The following is a 6593-nucleotide window of genomic DNA, read 5'->3' as shown; positions in this document are numbered from 1 at the left end:
TCGAACCCTAGACCTCTAGCAAACCAACCCACAACCTTACAGCTATGCCACCGCATTAGTTCTTATTATACATGGGGCACAAGTTATATTTATTATGACATGGTTTCGATGTTTTGGGGAGGGGTTGGGGCACATGGCCCCAACCTGGTTACGTGATAGACCATAAGACCAACTACGAACACAAACGGGGGCTCTAGCGGCACGAGCGGGTAGTTAGCCCTGGCCCCCATATACATTAACACCCACGAGACCACCCGGTGGAGGCTATGACAGAGGGCATGGGTGAATAGGCCCTGACCATCGGTTCTCGGCAGTATATATGTGACCATTACATAGGATTCTGGCAGAGGGAGCAGGAAGTTTGTCATGCCCCTAATCCTATTAGTGCAGTGGGATAAGAACCTTCAGAGCAGGGAGCTAAGCCGACGGGGTTGGGCGATTAGTCTTGACGACATGGTGTAATATGACCCTATTTTGGCGCTTAAGGAGGTTATTGACAGGATTAAAGAGGCCAAAATTTGCACCTTTTGCAGCAAGAATCTCGTCATTCCCAGCTAAAATTGTCACTCAGCGAACAGTGTAAAGGCAGAATTCGTAGAACAATTAGATGGTTTTATCAATTTTCAAGGCAAATATTAGAGCTTGGTTCCAAGAGCCATATCTTGCTCAGTGTTTAACCTTTTGGAGCTTAAGAAGAGGCTAGAAAGGGGATTTTGAGTGTCCTAAACACTATGGCAGCCTCGGATTTCTGATTTGAGTATTGTATGATGTGTTCATTTTTGGTAGCATCAGATGTGCTCTAAGCCTCAAAATTGGCAAGGAGGCTTGGACACATGTATTCCAGAATACCCAGAAATCGTTTTGGGAAATTTCACCCGAAGACTGTTTTATTAAAATAATTATTTATTTTTAATGGGTGCCTAAGTCTAAACTTAGGAAATTAAAATAGGGGTGAAACTTCTAGAAGAAGACGAGGATCAAGCCAAAATGATCTAAGTCATTAATTAGAATCTAATCTGGGTCATTGGTTCTCAGAAAGAATATTATAAGAGGAGGCTTGATGGGCATTCGGAAAATATATCAAAGAGAGATCATGATCTGAATTGGATCCATAGAATACTGCCAAAGAACCATGACTGTATCAGGTCTGAACAAATCTCTAAAGAATCCAAAACAACGATAAAAAACACCCCTGAATCAGTGGCAATGGTAGCCAGCGTGGAACGATGAGGACCTCGGTCAAAGCGCGCTGACAGAGGCCCATGGAAACTGCACAAGAGGTCAAAGTAGCCCCTGGGAGCCCCGGATCGGGAAAATAAGGTGATTTTTTATGCGCGATTACTGGGCGAACAAGGCCATGAAGGAGGAAGCCCGAGCACATGAACGCATGGTGAGCCAGAGAACCGCAGGCGGAAATGTGAAATTCACTAAAGTACAAAGGCGACACCCGCACTCTGCAAAACTAGCTGTATTGATCGGGGTGCCCTCAAACGGTAAAAGGTTTTGGACGAGAGGGGAGCGATTCCATTCATCGGTCGACGCATGGCAAGTGGAGGTGAGAAAAAACTGTTGTTGATCGCATGCTGTCGATCGAGCAAGTCAACCGCGCGAAACATGCGTATGACGTTGGATCTAGAGGCCCCAGATCAAATGACTGAGATCGCGCCTGATGGAGAAAGCAGAATCGACAAGGGAATACGCTGCGTTTTAGAAGGATTTGGAATCTGTTTGACTGCCACGGTGGAGGAAAGACTTCATCCACGACGTAACTGAAGAAATGAACTGATGAAGCATGCTGGCGCCATTTAGAGGAGGACATGTGGCCACTCCCTGATGATGACGCCGAACAGGGAACTCCAAGCGCAGCTACAGATGGTGAATCGACAGAGGCGAAAGAGGAACTGAACAGGCATTGGAAAAAATGGCTAAAAGCCATGAACAGAGACAGAATACACAGTTAGAGACAGTCAAAGTGAACCCCAAGAGGAGGACTGAACACTAAGAGACAAAAACCAGAGAAGAAGGCAGTAAATCAAAGCAGCAGGAGGAAGAGGGCCGAGCTAACCAAAGGCAGCATCGAGCGCCAAAGAGCTTGAGAGATTCAAGCCATCCCATAGAGGAATCTATCCGGACTGAGCACCACATTTGGCTCTTTCCACCGTAGACCAGAAGGTCATAGAGCTAGTAGGAAGAAGAAGAGTATGTGCACTCCAATGGCTTGGGGAATCCAAGAACCACCCTGCCAAGAAAAATCTGCTTCAAGAGAACTCGCATTGAGTCCCTGTATTGTAATTATCTGCTTAAGGACACAATAAAACAAGGCCACCATTGAAAGCTGGACCAGAAATGTGGCCCTGGAGAATAGGGTGAACTCCTTATTAAATTTTTGGTGTCTTTGTGTTTGCTTACTGCATTTCTCTGCTATCTTTCCATTTAATTGTCTGTGTATTGGGAATCTGATCGATCCGTTGTTTCAATAACGCAGAACACACACCAGCACATGAGTCTGTAATACCTTTAAACAATAAATCTTTAACTGATGTCACTCATAGGGTGAATATCAGATTAGATCAAGAGATCAAATTTCTCAGAAAGGGCAGCGCAGCAGTTGTTAGAGAAGAGATCGAAGTGATTTCTTGCAGTGAGGGGTAGGGATAGTTCCCGGGGAAAGATTTCTGGATCCGAGAATACATCGCAGAGGAGGTAAAGAGAGATCCATAAGAGGCAACGCAAAGCCTGAGAGGAGATCCAAATTTCCTGGAGAAGTCGAATTTTAGATCCAAAAGCTAGGGTGTGAGACTGGGAGGGCAAGAGTTGAATTTCCAGTGGAAAATCGATCAGCCAAAGGAGTGATGCAGTCCCTAGAAGCTGTGACGCAGAGGAGTGCAGTGATTGCGCAGAAACTGTGTAGAGGAAGCTAGGGGTTAATGATTCAATGGCTGGATCAGTCATGGATCGCTAGTGATAGTGTGAGCTATATCTCACTTATCTCTCTATTAGTCAAATTTTCTGTATTGGATAGCCAGAAAGGAATCCAAATATTGTATTCACAAACTATTGCATAATAATACAAACCCTCAGTTGTTGCACAAGTTTTCCCCCATTGGGTTTTTCCGAGGACATTTTTCCAAAAATAACGGTGTCATGTGTTGTGTTTCTTTCTTGTTAAGTTTCTTGTTTCCACATTTTATTTAAATGGTGAAGGCTGTAGTGTATTAGTTTCGGTGTTCACTGAAGGAAACAATAAATAATTTTGTTCAGTAATTAACAAATACAAGAAACATAATCAGTTGTTGCAGTAGATATTTGTGCATCCAAATTTTCACATGGTATCAGAGGACAAGTGAAGCAAGGGAGCAGAACAGAAGAGCCAATGTTGAAGAGGAGAAGGGAAATCGAAGTGTTGCATAGGCAGTAGATCGAATCCCGATAGGGATTGCGTAATCAAAGCTAGGAGGGCAAGATTTTCATGGAAGATCTCTCTATGAGTGAGTGAAGGAGAGGTAAGATTTACAGATCGAGATTTGTTAGTGGCAGAGGGAGTAGCGCAAGAAAAGCTTCAACACGGAGTAGTTTCTAGGGAGACGTTATTTTCTGCAGCAGGTGTTGGGGCAGAAAAATGTCAGAAGAATGAAGGAGATAGTTGAGGGAATTTCTTCCTTAGAGAATTCCTAGGCAGGGAAGTCAATTTCTCAAGTGTTGACCAGCATTAGAGAGGAGCAGATCTATTAACTTCATCATGAAGTGTGTAGGCCAGCCTAGTAGCTGTGCAGAGGAGAGAGGAGGCAGTACGACATTTTTTTGGCACAGATCGCAGCTCATGGGTTGTGAGATCAAGATCAGTTAGATGGTGCATCCAACTATGTGATCTAGAAGGCAAGGATCTCATGCCTTCTCAATGATTATAATCTAAAAACCTAAGTCGACAGTGTGGTATTTGTACCCACGGATCTAGATCTGCTCAAGAAATACAAGGTTGAGATGGCAAAGGCCAAGAAATTCATCCTCGACTAAGTGAGAGATCACGTAGCATGTCACATTGTCGGCAAGGATATTGCCCGACAGATGTGGGATGCCTTGGCTACGTTGTATCAGGGATTGACCGAGCATCGAAAGATGTAATTGGAGGAGAAGGTGAGATAAGCTAGGATGGAGAAAGGGGAACACAATTATTCGTTCCTGTCAAAGCTTTAGGAAGTCTGACATTAGTTGGGAGCTGTAGGATCAACACCTCAACCTATAGAGATGGTGAGGTTGACCCTAAATTCAGTCTTAGAGGAATGACAAGTGTTTTTCCATAATATCCTAGGCAGAGAGAAATTGCTAGATTGGGAATGAATGTGGATTGATCTTCAGCAAGAAGAGATGAGTCGAGACTTAGTCAAGTGCAAACTTGATGGCAGTAGAAACAATGGAACGAAGCCCAAGGAGGAGGAAGAGAATGCATCCCTTGCATCTAAGGGGCATCAAGAACAATGAAGAAAGAAGAAGGATGTCTCAAAGATCAAATGTTTCAGGTGTGGTAAACTTGGTCATTGTGCTATGTAGTGTCCTCTCAACAAGAAGGACAAAGACGAGAAGCATGATCCGAAGGCTACATCCACAAATATCGAGGAGGAGGAGCTTTCCATGATTGCCCAGATATCTCTAGGGGCTAGGTGGGGTGATCTGGTAGTGTAGTTCGAAATAACTACAGATGGGTAGGATCCTTGAGGAGTCTGCCTCTTGGATCAATACCTTTCTACGGGAGACCATATCAGAAGTAGCAGGACGGACTGGGTCACTTGATGCAGAGGAGTGTTGGAGTCACAGTTCCTATGGCTAGGAGCACCAAAATCATAGCAGTGTAGAGCTAGTTTTGGCAGCAATGCAGTTGGCACAGAGCAAAGTTAGCAGTAGTGCAGTGGCTTCAGTGACGACGCAAAGACTAGTAGCAATCAGAACTCCAGCAGCAGATACATCATAATGAACACTTCTTCAACAATTTTGGATGCTTTTCCATTGTTGATGCAGTAGCAACAACAGTTGGAGAAGGTTGCAATGCAGATGCAACATTGGCAGTGGCAGAGCCATTAGCAACACATATGCAACATTTACAAGGGTTGTAGTACAGATGCAGTGTTGGCAGTGGCAGGGTCAGCAACAGTACCAATGCAACATTTGCGCAATAGTTGGTGGGTAGTAATGTCAAACATCAGCGATGCAGAGAGAGATGTTACAGAGTCATGGGTGATTCTTCACCAAGTTACATTACTAGAGCACATTCCTCGCTAAGAGGGAGTGTTGATTTCCAATAGCATCGGATGTGGTCTAAGATTCAAAATTTGTTGCGAGGCTTGGACACATGTATTCCAGAATACCGAGAAATCTTTTTGGGAAATTCCGCCAGAAGACAACTTTATTAAAATAATTAATTATTTTTAATGGGTGCCTAAGCCTAAACTTAGGAAATTAAAATAATTAAATGGTATTAATTAAACTGGAGGTGGAACTTCTAGAAGGAGACGAGGATTAAGCCATTGATTAGAATCTAATCTAATTCTAGATATTTTTGCATGAAGCATCAATAATAATGAATTAAAGATGTTGATAAAACACATGCATTAAGGATTGGATGAAGCCGCAACCATATGGGTGGTACAAATTGATTAGGGATGCAATAAGGATTGGATGAAGTTGTGACAATATGGGCAATACAAATTGATGAGGGATGTTCCACCCATCTTTAGTTGATCGATAAGCCAAAATCTCTTTACCCAGACACTCCCAAGCATGGGTTGTGATTTCATAGAAGCAACTTCCTCATGCTTTCTTGTTCTTAGTTTTGCAGATTTCACTTTCAAGTGATAGATGGTGGAAATCACAGATGCAACCCCATCTTAGTAGATCTACCTGTGTTCACGCAACTTTAGGTTCCTTCCTTTTCTCAAGTATTTCTGCACTTAGCACTAATCTCTCCTAGCCTCATAGCATGCAAAAAACATTCCACTAATAGTTATTTATTTCTTAGGACTTGTTCCCACATTAAGTTGTATCCTCTCTGTGCTAGGTGACCCCTTAAAATCTATTGTTTGTCCCAAATCTGAATTTCTAATTAAAGAATCAAAATTCTTGGACTTTAAATTTGTCTTTCACAATTTTCCATTTTTCAAGCGACGTCTTCTTTTATACAATCACAATATATACTCATTAACGTCACTTATCAATTTGCATATGTTTATTTAATATTATTTTTTTGTTTATCAAGTTGTCTAAGTTCATTAGAGATTACATTAGGCTTCACCTATGGCTTAATAAATCGTGACCCAAGGGCATCTAAGCCGTCAAAATCACTCGGGGATCGCACCCAGCCTGGGCCACACCAACCCTTAACATGATTGGATTTTTTCCCACAGAGTTTTGAACTAGTGACCTTCACAACACAAAGTGACTTATTAGTACCAATCCACATATTATTTTTTAATTAATCTATACGCAGCCTCTTTAAATTAAAATCCTTAATTCTAATTAAAATACTTAATATTTAAATAATTTCTTATTTAATAATTTTTTTTAACCATTATTACAAATTTTATATGATTTGGTTATATAAA

The sequence above is a fragment of the Pinus tabuliformis genome, chromosome 8 (assembly GCF_031772625.1).
Source record: "Pinus tabuliformis cultivar Carrire ecotype Pingquan chromosome 8, CPIR1, whole genome shotgun sequence".
NCBI lineage: Eukaryota > Viridiplantae > Streptophyta > Pinopsida > Pinales > Pinaceae > Pinus > Pinus tabuliformis.
Note: the sequence above shows the minus strand (reverse complement) of the source record.